The 15,892-nt window shown below is 34.6% G+C and overlaps 1 pseudogene across 1 annotated transcript; it reads left to right on the forward strand.

Moving 5' to 3' along the window:
• Nucleotides 1-2,600: 2,600 nt before the first annotated feature.
• Nucleotides 2,601-3,318, forward strand: LOC145536093 (ferritin heavy chain pseudogene; annotated as a pseudogene). Its single transcript, XR_014075651.1, has one exon. The product of XR_014075651.1 is annotated as a ferritin heavy chain pseudogene (transcript).
• Nucleotides 3,319-15,892: the final 12,574 nt, after the last annotated feature.

Consider the following 15,892-nt stretch of genomic DNA (forward strand, 5'->3'; position numbering starts at 1 on the left):
AAAAAGCTAGATAATTCCAGAAAAAAACATCTACTTATCCTTCTTTGACTACTCTAAAGCCTTTGACTGTGTAGATCACAACAAGCTGTGGAACATTCTTAACGCGATGGGAATACCAGACCACCCTACCTTCCTCCAGAGAAACCTGTATGCAGGTCAAGAAGCAACAGTTAGAATCAGACATGGAACAACAGACTTGTTCCAAATTGAGAAAGGAGTATGTCGAGGCTCTATATTGTCACCCTGATTATTTAACTTATTTGCAGAGTATGTCATGTGAAATGCCAGGCTGATTAAAGCCCACAGTGGAATCAAGATTGTGGGGAGAAATATCAATAACCTCAGATATGCAGATGACACCACCCTTACGGCAGGAAGTGAAGAGGAATTAAAGAGCCTCTTGATGAAGGTGAAAAAGAGGAGTCAAAAAACTAGCTTAAAACTCACCCTTCAAAAAATAACATCAAGGCATCCAGTCCCATCACTTCATGGCAAATAGATGGGGAAACAATGGAAACAGTGACAGGCTTTTTTTTGGGGGGGGGCTCTAAAATCACTGTGGATGGTGACTACAGCCATGAAATTAAAAGACACTTGCTCCTTGAAAGAAAAGCAATGACAAACCTAGACAGCATATTCCTGAAAGTGTTGCGTCTATCTTGATCCCATGAAGAACATTAACAATTGAAATGGTAGGCTAAAATTTTGACAAGAACCTTGGTCTTTGATGGTGTCACTGAGACACTTAATGAACATGCTAAAACCAGACTCTCCTTGGGTATTTTCTTATGTTAAATAATACATCTCATATTGTTTAACCTGTTTGAATTAGTGTTTTATGTTACTTTCAAGTAAAATATATCTAAATTGATATAAATACATATTAACTACATTTTTCAGATGAAGAATCTGAGGTTCAGAGATGCTAATTGAATTGTGCAGTATCTTGAGCTAAAAACTAGAAGGGTACAGATTCATATCTAGTTAGACGGTTTTACGTTTTATGCTATTTTCACTGCACCATACAGATTCTTGTTGTATATTGCCGCAATTATATATTTTTAAAATGTTGCTGCTATTCTTCTAATTTAATATTGAAAGCAATGTAGCATAGTTTGAGAAAATACTACCCACATTTATTGGCTAATGTGGTATTTATTGTAGTTTCTGACCCTGAGTAGTTATTATATATATATATATATATATATATATATATATATATATATTCTTTTTTTTTTTTTTTACCAAAGTCTGGATCTTATGAACATCATATGTACTTCCAACTGCATATTGGCTATTTCCACCTTGATACCAGGGGATCATTTCTTCTTTAACATGTCCAGTATTGAAATCACCATGTTTACTGAAAACCTGTTCCGCCTCCTATATTCCACATCTTCATTTATGATGCCAAAATTTATCCAGGGACCTAAACTAAATATCTGAAAATCATTCTCAACATGTCTGCCACTTTTCAAGTGTGATTCAAAAAGGTATCTTGTAATTCTTATCTTGCAATTTTTATCTTTTCCCAACTTACTAATCTATACTATACATAGACATTGAGATCTATGGAGTACCTTGCATATTCAAAACACACAAAAAATTGTTCAGGACTACATTGACCTTTCTATCACTTAAGATCAGTGCTCAGCCCTGGCATATTATGACCAATAACTCCAAACATCTGCATTTACAGGTAGTACTATTTGGTCCCCAGGGATACTTTTTTTCCCATATGCTTTACCTATGTCCTTGAACTAAATGATTATTGCATTTAAATCTCATGAAGGTTTGTATACCGGCATGAAACAGAAGTATAGATCAATGGTACAGGATAGAAAGCACAGAGATAAACCCACACAACTATGGTCACCTAATCTAAGAAAAAGGAGGCAAGAATATGCAATGAAGGAAAGACAGCCTCTTCAATAACTGGTACTGGGAAAACGGTAAAGCTACATGTAAAAAGAATGAAATGAGAATACTCCCTGACACCATACACAAAAATAAACTGAAAGTGGATTAAAGACCTGAATGTAAGGCCAGACACGATAAAACCCTTAGATGAAAACATAGGTAGAACACTATTTGACATAAATCACAGCAAAATCTTTTTTGACGAGCCTCCTAAAGTAATGAAAATAAAAACAAGAATAAACAAGTGGAACCTAATTAAGCTCAAAAGTTTTACACAGCAAAACAAACAATAAACAAGTCAAAAAGAATTGGACAAAATAATTTCAAATGAAGCAACTGACAAAGGGTTAATTTCCAAAATATACAAGCAGCTCTTGCAATTCAATTAAAAAAAAAAGAAACACCCAATCAAAAAATGGACAGATCTAAATAGACATTTCTCCAAAGAAGACATTTAGATGGACAGTCTTCGCGGAGAGTCGCCGCGGTTTCCTGCTTCAACAGCACTTGAACGGAACCTGGCTGCTCGTCTCCCCCCCAACCCCCGCCCCGGCCGGCTACTCAGAGCCAGCCCTCGTCACCCCTTGACAGCGCCCTCCGACCCGCCCAAGGTCCCCGCCGCAGCTCCAGCCCGCGCAGCCGTCGCCGTCACCACCACTGCGCCTTCTCAGCCGCCTGCCATGACGACTGCATCCCCCTCGCAGGTGCGCCAGAACTACCACCAGGACTCAGAGGCCACCATCAACCACCAGATCAACCTGGAGCTCTACGCCTCCTATCCGTGTTGTACTATTTTGACCTGTCCATGTCGTACTATTTTGACCGCGATGATGTGGCTTTGAAGAACTTTGCCAAATACTTTCTTCACCAATCTCATGAGGAGAGGGAACATGCTGAGAGACTGATGAAGCTGCAGAACCAGTGAGGTGGCTGAATCTTCCTTCAGGATATCAAGAAACCAGACCATGCTGACTAGGAGAATGGGCTGAATGCAATAGAATGTGTGCTGTGCTTGGAAAGAAGTGTGAATCAATCACTACTGGAACTGCACAAACTGGCCACTGAAAAAAATGATCCCCATCTGTGTGATTTCATTGAGACTCATTACCTGAATGAGCAGGTTGAAGCCATCAAAGAATTGGGTGACCACATAACCAACCTGCGCAAGATGGGAGCCCCTGGATCTGGCATGACAGAGTACCTCTTTGACAAGCACACCCTGGGACAGTGAGAGCTAAGCCTCGGGCTGGCTTCCCACAGCCACAGAGGTGACTTCCCTGGTCACCAAGGCAGTGCATGCATATTTGGGTTACCTTCACCTTTTCTATAAGTTGTAACAAAACATCTACTTAAGTTCTTTCTTTAGTACCATTTCTTCAAATACAGTAATTTGGTACCTATGCCCTCCCCCCAGAAAAAGAAGACATTAAGATGACCAACAAACATATGACAACATATTCAGTATCACTAATTATTAGAAAAATGCAATTCAAAAATACAATGAGGTGTTACTTCACACTGGTCAGAATGGCTATCATCAAAAATATCTACAAATATTAAATGCTGGAGAGGGTGTGGAGAAAAGGAAACCGTTTTGCACTATTGGTGGGAGTGTAAATTGATACAGCCACTAGAGAGAACAGTATGTAGATTTCTTTTAAAAACTAGGAAAAAAACTACAATATAACCCAACAATCTTGACTACTGGGCATATACACTGAGTATAATTATGGTTTCAATTATTCAAACCATAATTGAAAAGATACATGCACCCCAATATTCATAGGAGCACAGTTTATAATAGTCAGGGCATGGAAGCAACTTAAATGTCTGTCAATAGATGAATGGAAAAAGAAGTTGTGGTACTTATATACAATGGAATATTACTTGGCCACGAAAAGGAATCAAATTTGGTCATTTGCAGAGACATGAATGGACTTAGAGACTACAGAGTAAAGTCAGAAAAACAAATATCATATATTAATGCATACATGTGTAATCTAAAATAAAAGGTATAGATGATATTTGCAAAGCAGAAATAGAGACATAGATATAGAAAACAAATAAATGGATACCAAGGGAGAAGCAGGGTGGGAGGAATTTGGAGATTGAAGTAGATAACTAATGAGAACATACTATATAGCACAAGGAACTCTACTTAATGCACTGTGGTGAACTGAATAGGAAGATGGTCCAAAAGGTAGGGGATCCATATATATATGACTGATTCATTTTGCTGTACAGTAGAAACTAATACAACTTGTAAAACTATACTCCAATAAAAATTAATTAAAACTAAATGTCATGAAGTTTTATGGATTGTACCAATGTTGGAGATGAGCACAACTTTAGTGTGAGGGAGATTTAGGTAACAGAGGTATGTATTTAAGAAAAAGGTAAATAATTGTCGTAACTTTTTTTCTCAGATGTTATAAATGCTATAGATTCTGGTCCAGGAAGGGGAACACATGTAAACCCATGGCTGATTCATGTCAATGTATGGCAAAAACTACTACAATATTGTAAAGTAATTAGCTCCCAACTAAAATAAAATTTTAAAAAATGCTATAGATTCTTACATTACAAAATATCATTTTTGAGTGCTGTTAAACATACATTTTTCTTGTTTCTCTTCATGCTCTAATTCATGATTCTAGATGAATCTCCACAGCATGATGTATATCAGCTGAGGAACATTTTTTCAATTGTTGAACAAATTATATTACTTTTATATACCTATATATGTAGTTCCAGATGTTATATGGATTAAACTTGATATTGATTCTTTATTTTGGCAACTAGATTAATGTTAAAGTGCTAGAGATACTAATAGCTCCACTTTGTAAAGTCATTTTATAAAATTGAATTATGGTTTAAATAAATTAAAAGTATTTCAAGCTTATTTGCATAAGTTTGAAATTATAACTTTGATTTCATTAGCTATAACATGTATTTTCTCTTTTCACTCCTCTTTCTTTTTTTTTTTAATTATGAAAGTAAGATAGCACATTTACAGGAGACTTGGAAAATATAGAACAAAGTTACATACAGTTTCATTATATATTACAATTATTTTTTAAGTAGATACATTCAGATTTTTAGTTGGAGTTTCAATGTCAAACTCTCAAAAATCAATATCATGAATAGATAGAAAAGTAGAAGGTTAAAGTATACCTGAAAAGCACTATGAACCAATTTAACATAATTAAGATTTAAACAATTTTCACACAACAGTAGAATGCAAATTCTATTCAAGTTCCCATAGACTATAAACTAGGAGACACTGGAACATATCGAGGGACATGAAATAAAGTGCAAAAATTTCATGGTTTAAAGGTATTGAAATCATACAGAATCTGTTTTCTTATTAATTTTGAATTATCTTAGAAACAAGTACTGAAAGATATTTGAAAATTATCCATGTATTTTCAAGTGGATTTTGACATTTACCAAGAGAGATATTTGACTTAGCTATTGAAAACCTCACTAAAGTTAGAAGTTTGAAAAAACACAGAGGGTGATTGAAGAAAATAAAGCATTTAAATGGGAAAGTAATATCAAAATGAGAAACTAATATCAAAGATACTTTAAAAAAATCCATGCATTTGGAAATTAAATGTCCACTTTTTGATGATAGGCATATCTAAGAAACCATATAAAGAAAAATTAGAAAATATTTGCAACAGAATAAAAATGAACAGAGAATTTACCAGAGTTTGTTGCATGCAGCTGAAGTTGCTCATGTACTTTCTCTTTTAAGGTTAATAAATTATTTTTGAATGTTTTAGAAACAAATAAAATCCTTTAAATTTGCTTTTATATTTTCCTAAAATTACATTTTTCTTGAAAATATATTCAAATTCTGTACCTTTCAAATACAACTATTTTTTTTAATCCTTTAGATTATTAAGATGAGGAAATATTCAGATAATAAAAAAAGAGAATATGAAAAGAGAATATAGAAAAGAAATAAAGATAAAAAGAAATATAGACATATTGCATATTTGCATTTTTGATAAAAAGATCAATGAAAGTGAGAAGATTTCTTTTGAGCATGATCTCCACAGAATTCATTAATAGGTCAGGATATTATACATTCATTATTTAGTGTAAAGTTAATTCCTAATTACAATAAGGGAGTTATTCTCACCAGATCCAAAATTTGAAAAGATCAAATGAAATACTTGAATCTTTTTCTTTTTTTTTCTATAAGAAGATTAATTAGTGCCCAAAACAATGAAAAAGGAAAAAATATTAATATCAAATTCACAACTAAGAAGCAACAAAAGTAGCAACTCTCACTAAACCATTAGATGATGGAGGAAATTACATTCCTGAAATCCAGAAACCTGAAACTTCTGAATCTTTGTTATGTTTACTGGATTACAATCACAGAAAGTGTTTGTCATAACAATGTGACAATGTTTCTAGCATAGCATAACAACATTTTAATTAATCACATGCAAACCCATGGCTTATTTATGTCAATGTATGACAGAAACCACTACAATATTGTAAAGTAATTAACCTCCAACTAAAATAAATAAATTAATAAAAAAAAATCTAAATTTTCCCAATTAGATGAGCATAGCAGAACATTTAGTATTTAATTTTTCCCCAGGATTCTTTCAAATAAGGAAATAAACTGTAGAAAAAGGATTTTGTATTCTACATTCAAAAACAATGTATCTTATCATACTCACTGGACATTTTACAACTAATCTTCAAGATCAGCTTGGGTCAATGAAGGCATTTATGACACTGAAAAAGTTAGATACACAACTAAAAGAACACACAATGTCACTTGAATATATGCAACTACTGGAACTGAGGAAAAAAGTTAAGCAATAATAATTAAAAATAAGATTTTTAATTTAATAGATCATAAATAAATCATATATGAAATTTAAAAATAAATTTTATTTAGTACAATTTGATTATAGGAGGGGGAAATTCATGTTGAATAAATAACATTTAATATAAAAATATAGGTTTTGATTTTATAATGGACTGAAAGCAAATTATTTTCAATTTTAAGCATAGGTTTAAAAGATTGTTGAGAATGAACCTGTTCTTGCTACTGAAAAGCTTGGTTTTACGGAAAATTGTACAAGACAAAATTGTGTGCCATGTACAGAGCAGAGCACTTGTTGAACATATTGAATTTGATACTCATAGGAATGGCCTCAACTGTGCTGATGGTAATTACATTTTCTTTTAATGATTGAGAGGTTAGACCTGCATAAAAACAATTAACTATGCCATTTCTGGTATTTTGTCCCAAACTCTGTGAGTTTTAGTGAATAGCTTTTTGTCCATTTGTGCTCCCATTGTCTTATTTAAACTTTAGACTCTCTCAGCTTCAAAATTTTTAATATTCTTCTAACAGCTTCCACTTCATCCTATCCTCTGATTCTCTCTCTATACAATCCTTAGAAAATTATTTGAGCAATATTAAAATCTTATGCTGCTGTCCTGTTTAAAATTCTTTAGTGATTCTTATTATCTATAGGATAAAGTTCAAACATTTTGGCAGAACATCCAGTAACCTTCATGAATGGGCACTTGCCTACCGTATTTTTTGTCTCCTTTTTCAACATTCTCCCCATAGTCACCCTTCACTATAGCCAGGTCTAACTGATTTGTGTGGCCAGTGTAAAACTTTTTTTTCTCAAATTTTATTAACACTTTCAAAATGGTGATGACAGATTATTAAATAAAATATGGGGCTCTTCCGAGTGGGGGGCCATGTGCAGCTACACAGGAAACTGGCCCTGATTTCAGCTACTCCAAATGATTTACAATTTACTGAATATCTCCATTCATTTCTCTCTGGTGTACCTTTGTATATTCTGTGTTTTTTGTTATAATGCATCTTCCCTCATTTCTTTTAAGAGTTTTCAACTAAGCTAAAAAATGTTTCCTCTTCTAGAGTTCCATAACACTGGGGCATGAACTTGTTATAATATTTTCCACATTACTACTATGTGTTTACATTTGTTTACAAATCTGTCTCCTTCACCAGTCTCTCAAAATGTTTAGGGCAGAGATCATATCTTTATTCATCTCTATGTCTTCAGCCTCACCTCAAGATCTACTACAGAAAATGTGTTCTTGAAAGTAGATGCAGCATTTATGTGGCTTAGTTTCTTCAGTGTGAAATGGAAATAACTAGTAGAAAGTAAAGAACTGATTTAGTAGCAGAATTGCTTCAATGATAGTACCAATGTATCATTAAAAAGCTGTGTACTTAATCACTTTGTTGTGCTCATGTACAAATATCCATGGGGCTTCTTTCAGCGACTTTGCAGACAAAGTGAGAAATATGATCCAACATATTTTTATTGGGCCACTGGGGGAAAATGTGTGATGGTTGATGCCTTTGTCTTCTGGTTAAACATGTGAGAGTAGGCATTTATCATTTTAGTCTGTATCTCACTAATCACATTTCATTTGCTAAGGAGACAGAGGATGGTTTTAACAAAACTTGTGACTATCAACATTACAGGTCTAGTTATAAAAAGCACTTCGAATTTTATACCTTTGAGAAGCAAAATATTCACACAAAAATAGAATACAGAGGTTTGTGAGAAGGAAATCCAGTAAGTGTTTGCTGTGAAGCACAGATAGGTACTAGATTCTGGAGCATTTAGATTTCTGTATAATGTTACTGAATTTAGTCTTTCTGAAAGGCCTTTGTTTTTCAGATCCTTACTTAAAAACGTGTGTCCTTTATATTATGATGAGATTCTGACCTATGCCAAGGCAAAAAGACCAGAATGACAGGGTCCTTTTTATACATGCTTTTGTTGGATATAATGCCCTGCCACACTTGTACAAGAATCTCAGGTTTCCAGGGATGTCTGAACAAAAATCTTATTGCTGTTAGGAATGCCCTTATCTTCATAGATCAAATTTTGCTTTATGATGATCATCAGAATACGCATTTGCCATGATTCAAAACTGCAATATCTCAAAGCTCCTCACAAAGGGCTTCAGGAAATATGTTTTCATGTACACAGTGATATAGACATAAAACCTCTGATATCTGTGCTTTAATTGATATGTATTCTGTTGGGTTTATTGAGATTCTAGATTGTCATTTCTTCCATTTGGATCCACTGTGGGGGAGGAACAAAGCATTCATTCTGCTAGGAACAACCGTAACTACTGGTAGTGGATAGGGAAATGATGGAGTTTATTGGGCAGCCACAAGTAACAGTAAAACATCCAAGTAAAGGAAAGGAATATTGAAAAATAAGATGGTTTACCTTCATAATTTTGCCCAGAGTTACACTAAGGTTCCAGTGTCTGAATGCCTAAGGCAACTTGTACATAGACCCAGAGTAAGAAGGAGAACTTTGAGACCTGTTGTAGACTGTTTCCTCTAAAAACTCATTTGTTAAAATAAATAATGGTGGGGCCTTTGGAAGGTATTAATATTTGGGTAATAAGAGTAGAGCCCTCATGAATGTGATAGTATCTTTATAAAAGAGATCCAGAGAGTTCCCTTTCTCCTTTTACCATGTGTGGATATAGTAAGGATGAACCATGAATAAACAAAAAAAATGTCTCTTTACTAGACACTTAATATGCTGGAGTCTTAATTCTGGTCCTATATCTTCTCAAATGATGAGAATAAAATTGTCTAAGACACCTAGTCAATGGAATTTCTTTTACAACATCTGGAATTAGACTAAGACAGGATCCTTCATTTCCTTCCTCCAAAACTTGAATCCCTTCTACAACATTTTAAACAAATGAATGTTCAGTATTTTTGCTAGATGAACCTCATTGACAGATAACTTACTAATTGCCCAGGCAATCAATTTTACCTTTATTTACCCTAAAACCATTGAAAAAATTTCTCCTAATTTAGGTTATGTGGTAATACAGATTTTATTGCTATTCCATGTAACAATTCTTCAGCTATTGAAGACATAAATTAAAGCACTTGGACATCTCAGCACCCTAAGTTCAAAGTTCCACCAACTCTTCTTACTTTGACATGACTTTTCATCCCTATATTATCCCTGAATTTTCCTATTCTTCTTATAAAATTTTACTGAACTATAGTTGAATTACAATATCACATTACTTTTGCCCATACAATATAGTGATTTGATAGTTTAATATATTAAGCTCCATATAAAATTATTATAAAATTTTGGCGGTATTCCCTGTGATGTACATTGCATCCTTGTATATTATTTATTTTATATCTTGTAGTTTGTACCTCTTGATTTCCTTCTACCATCTTGCCCCTTTCCTCACCCCTCTTCCCACTGCTAACCACTAGTTTGTTTTCTGTGTCTGTTTGTCTATTTATGCATTGTTATCCTTCTCTGTTTTAAATTTTAGAATCACATGTAAGTGAAAACATACAGTACTTGTCTTTCTAAGTCTAATTAAACAAACACAGTAACTTCCAGGTCCATTCATGTTGTTTCAAATGAGAAAATTTTGCTCTTTTTGTGTATAAATAATATTCCATTATATATATATATATGTGTGTGTGTGTGTGTGTATACATATATATATGTATATATATATGTGTGTATATATACATATATACTGCTGCTAAGTCACCTCAGTCGTGTCCGACTTTGTGCGACCCCATGGACTGCAGCCTACCAGGCTCCTCCATCCATGGGAGTTTCCAGGCAAGAGTACTGGAGTGGGGTGCCATTGCCTTCTCCAATATATATATACATATATATACATATATATATGTATATATATATGTATATATATATATATATATATAAAGTGAAATGTTGGTCACTCAGTCATCTAACAACTGTAGTGCAAACCCACAGACTGTAGCCTGCCAGGCTCCTCTGTCCATGGAATTTTCCAGGCAAGGATACTGGAGAGGGTAGCCATTCCCTTCTCCAGGGGATCTTCCCAAGACAGGGATCAAACCCAGATCTCCCACGTTGAAGACAGATTCTTTACCATCTGAGCTACCATGGAAGACTTATATATGTATATATACACACACACACACACACACACGCACATGCACACACACACACACACACACACACACACACACATATATATATACCACAACTTCTTTATTCATTCATATATTGATGTGCACTTATGTTGCTTTCATATCTTGGCTATGGTAAATAATGCTATGAACACTGGAGTGCATATATCTTTTCAAATCATTGTGTTTGTTTCTTTGGATATACATTCAGTAGTGGAACTGCTGGATTTATTAATGTTAGCTATATTTTTACTTTTAGGAAGCCCCATAATGTTTTCCATAGTGGCTGTAACAATTTACATTCCCACCAATAGTGTACTATAGTTCCCTTTTCTTCATATCCTCACCAACACCTGTTATTTGTGATCTTCTTCATAATGCCCATTCTGACAGGTGTGAGATGATACCTCATTGCTGTTTTCATTTGCATTTTCCTGATAATTACTGATGTTGACATTTTCTCATGTGACTTTTGGCCATCCATATATCTTCTTTGGAAATATGCTTACTCAAGTCCTCTGTCAAGTTTTTAATTAGATTGTGGTTTTTTTTTTTACATTGAGTTGTATGAGTTATTTATATTTATTTAATATTAACTTCTTATCAGACATTGTCTTCTCCTATTAATGTGTGACTTTTCATTTTTTTCTTGGTTACTTTGCCTGTGCAAAAGCTTTTCAGTTTGATTAGGTTCCATTTGTTTATTTTTGCTTTGTTTCCTTGTCTGGGAGGACAGATCCAATTTTTTTTTTCCTAATATCTATGTCAAAATGATACAGCTTATATTTTGTTCTAGAAATTTTATGATTTCTTGTCTCACATTTAGATCTTTAATCCACTTTGAGTTTATTTTTGTATGTGGTATGGAGAATGATCTTTTTTTTACATGTAGCTCTCCAGTTTTCCCAATGCCACTTATTGAAGAAACTATCTTTTTCCATTTTACATTCTTGCCTCTTTTATCACCTAATAATTGACCATATATGTTTATTTCTGGGCTTCCTATTCTCTTCCATTTATATATGTGTCTGTTTTTGTGCCAATACAATACTCTTTTGATTATTGTTGCTTTGTAGCATAGTTAAATCAGGGAACATAAAACTTCAGCTTTGTTCTTTTATTCCAAGATTGCTTTGAAAATTTAGTTTTTTTCTTTTTTGGTTGCATCCACATTTTAAGAGTATTTGTTGCAGTTTTATGAAAATTATATTGACATTTTGATAAATATTGCATTAAATCTATAGATTGCTTTGCATAGTATAGACATTTTAAAAATATTGAACCATAGGAATGATATTACTTTCAAGTGTCCTATAATGTCTAAACAGTATATAACAGCTATGGAAGCTGTTAGATGATGGATGAATGCATAGATGCATGGAAAGATTGAAGATAGGTGGGGAAATAAACATAAAAATAAATGGAAAGTCAATATAAATTAAAAAATAATTCTTCAATTTCTTAAATACAAGATATATTTCGATTTATTTGCATTGTCTTCAATTTGCTTCATCTGTGTCTGAAGTTTTCAGAATATACGTCTTTAACCTCAAATTTATTCCTAGATATTTTATTACTTTTGATATGGTTGCAAAAGTGATTACTTTCCTGATTTCTTTTTCTAATGTTTCTTTATTAATGTATAGAATAACAACAAATGTATGCACAGTAATCTTGTATACTGTGACTTTACTGTATTAACTTATTAGTTCTAAGTTTTTTGTGGAGACTTTAGGGTTGTCTATATACAGTATTGGGCATCCCAGGTGGCACTAATGATAAAGCACTCAGCTGCCAGTGCAGGTAGACATGAGAAGTGGGTTTGATCCTTGGGTTGGGACGATCCACTGGAGGATAGCACAGCAACCCACTCCAGTATTCTTACCTGGAGAATCCCATGGACAGAGGAGCCTGGTAGACTATGGTCCATAGGGTCACAAAGAGTCAGACACAACTGAAGCAACTTAGCACACACACATATATAATATCCTGTTACCTGTAAATACTGAGAGTTTTACTTCTTCACTTCCAATTTGGATGCCTTCTATTTCTTTTTCTTATCTCATTACTACAGATAGGATTTCCAATACTGTGCTAAGCAGAAATGGCATGACTGAGTGCCCTTCTCATGTTCTTTATCTTAGAGGAAAATCTTTTGGTTTTTCACCATTATGTATAATGATTTTGTCATTCAGTTCAGTTCAGTTTCTCAGTCGTGTCCGATTCTTTGCGACTCCATGGACTGCAGCATGCCAGACTTCCCTGTCCATCACCAAATCCCGGAACTTACTCAAACTTGCGTCCATTCAGTCAGTGATGCCATCCAAACATCTCATCCTCTGTCATCCCCTTCTCCTCCTGCCTTCAACTTTCCCAGCATCAGAGTCTTTTCCAATGAGTCAGTTCTTTACATCAGGTGGCCAAAATATTGGAGTTTCAGCTTCAGCATCAGTGCTTCCATTGAATATTCAGGACTGATTTCCTTTAGGATTGACTGGTTGGATCTCCTTGCAGTCCAAGAGACTCTCAAGAGTCTTCTCCAACACCACAGTTCAAAAGCATCAATTATTCAGTGCTCAGCTTTCTTTATAGTCCAACTGTTACATCCATACATGATTACTATAGTTTTGACTAGACAGACCTTTGTTGGCAAAGTAATGTCTCTGCTTTTTAAGAGCCTTCATTGTGTTGAGATATGTTCCCTATATGCCCACTTTGTTGATAATTTTTATCATTTAGGAAAAAAAGGATGCTGGATTTTGTCAAGATTTTGTTCTGCATCTATTGAGACGGTCATGTGATATTTACCCATTGTGTTGTTAATGTGGTGTATCAAGTTGAATGGTTTGCAGATATTGGACTATCTTTGCACCTCTGGGATAAATTCCACTTGATCATGTCATATGATCATTTTACGTATTGTTCAATTCAGTTTGTGAATATTTGCTTAAGTGGTTTTACATTCTTCAAAGATACTGACTACAATTTTTGATGTGCTATCAAGGTAAGGCTGGCCTCATAGATTGAGTTTGGGAATATTCTTTCTTTTCCAAATTTTGAAATAGTTTGAGAAAGATAGATATTAACACATCTTTAAGCGTTTTGTATCTCTTCTGTGAAGCTGTCTGGTTCTGAATATTTGTGTGGTGAGATTTTTCTTAATACTGAATAAATTTCAGTACTATTGACTGATCTGCTTATGTATCTATGTCTTTCTGATTCACTTTTTTTTTTCAGATACGTTCTAGAGATTTAGCCATTTATTCTGTGCTGTGCAACATTTTGGTAAATATCTATTTATGTTTTTTGTAATATTTGTATTTTTGTGATAATTGTAACTTCTCTTCTTTCATTTCTTGTTGTTGTTGTTATCATTCAGCTGCTCAGTCATGTCCCACTCTGCAACCCCATGGACTGAAGCATGAAAGTGTTCTCTGTCCTTCAACAACTTATGGAGCTTGCACAAACTCATGTCCATTGAGTCGGTGATGCCATTCAACAATCTTGTCCACCGCCTTCAATACATTCTCATACTGCCTTCAATCTTTCCTGGCATAAAGGTTTTGTTTTGTTTTCTCTCTACTATACCTGCTTTTAGTGTTAGGTGGCCAAAGTATTGGAGATACAGCTATAGCCTGTCCTTCCAAAGAATATTCAGGACTAATTTTCTTTAGAATTGACTAGTTTGATCTCCTTGATGTCCAAAGGACTCTCAATGGTCTTATTCAATACCACAGTTCAAAAGCATCAATTATCTGGCACTCAGCCTTCTTTATGGTCCAACAGCCTTCTTATGGTTCATGACTACTGGAAAAACCATAGCTATGACTACCTGGACTGTTATTGGCAAAGTAATATCTATGTTTTTTAATACATTGTCTAGGTTTGTCATAACTTTTCTTCCAAGGGGCAAGGGTATTTTAATTTCATGGCTGCAGTGACCATCTGCAGTGATTTTGGAACCCCGGGAAGGAACTCTGTCAATGTTTCCATTTTCCCCCATCTATTTTCCATGAAGTGATGGGACCAGATGCCATGATCTTAGTTTTCTGAACGTTGAGCTTTAAGCCAACTTTTTCACTCTCCTCTTTCACTTTCATCAAGAGGCTCTTTAGTTCCTCTCTGCTTTCTGCCATAAGGGTGCTGTCTTCTGCATATCTGATGTTATTGATATTTATCCTGGAAATCTTGATTCCAGGTTGTGCTTCATTCAGCCTGGCATTTCACGTGGTGTACTCTGCATATAAGTTAAATAAGCAGGGCTACAGTATACAGCCTTGAGGTACTCCTTTCCCAATTTGGAACCAGTCCACTGTTCCATGTCTGGTTTTAACTGTTGCTATTTGACATGTATACAGCTTTCTCAGGAGGCATTTAAGGTGATCTGATACTTCCATCTCCTTAAGATTTTTGCACAATTTGTTGTAATCCACACAGTCAAAAGATTTAGCATAGTCAATGAAGCAGAAGTAGATGTGTTTTTTTTTTTCTGGAATTCCCTTGCTTTTTCTAAGATCCAAAGGGTGTTGGCAATTTGGTCTCTGATTCTGCTGTCTTTTCTAAATCCAATTTGAGCATCTGGGAATTCCTGGTTCACATACTGTTGTAGCCTAGCTTGGAGAATTTTGAGCATTCCTTTGCTAGCCTGTGAAATGAGTGCAATTGTGCAGTAGTTTGAACATTATTTGGCATTGCCTTTCTTTGGGATTGGAATGAAAACTGATCTTTATCAGTCCTGTGGCCACGGCTGAGTTTCCCAAATTTGCTGGCATATTAAGTGCAGCGCTTTAACAGCATCATCTTTTAGGACTTGAAATAGCTCAGCTTGAATTTCATCACCTCGACTAGTTTTGTACGTAGTGATGCTTCCTAAGGCCACTTGACTTCCGACTCCAGGATTTATGGCTCTAGGTGAGTGGTCACACCATGGTAGCTATCTAGGTAATTAAGATGTTTTTTGCTTAGTTCTTCTTT

The sequence above is a fragment of the Giraffa tippelskirchi genome, chromosome X, assembly GCF_054371585.1.
Source record: "Giraffa tippelskirchi isolate mGirTip1 chromosome X, T2T-mGirTip1v1.2.pri, whole genome shotgun sequence".
NCBI classification, from domain to species: domain Eukaryota; kingdom Metazoa; phylum Chordata; class Mammalia; order Artiodactyla; family Giraffidae; genus Giraffa; species Giraffa tippelskirchi.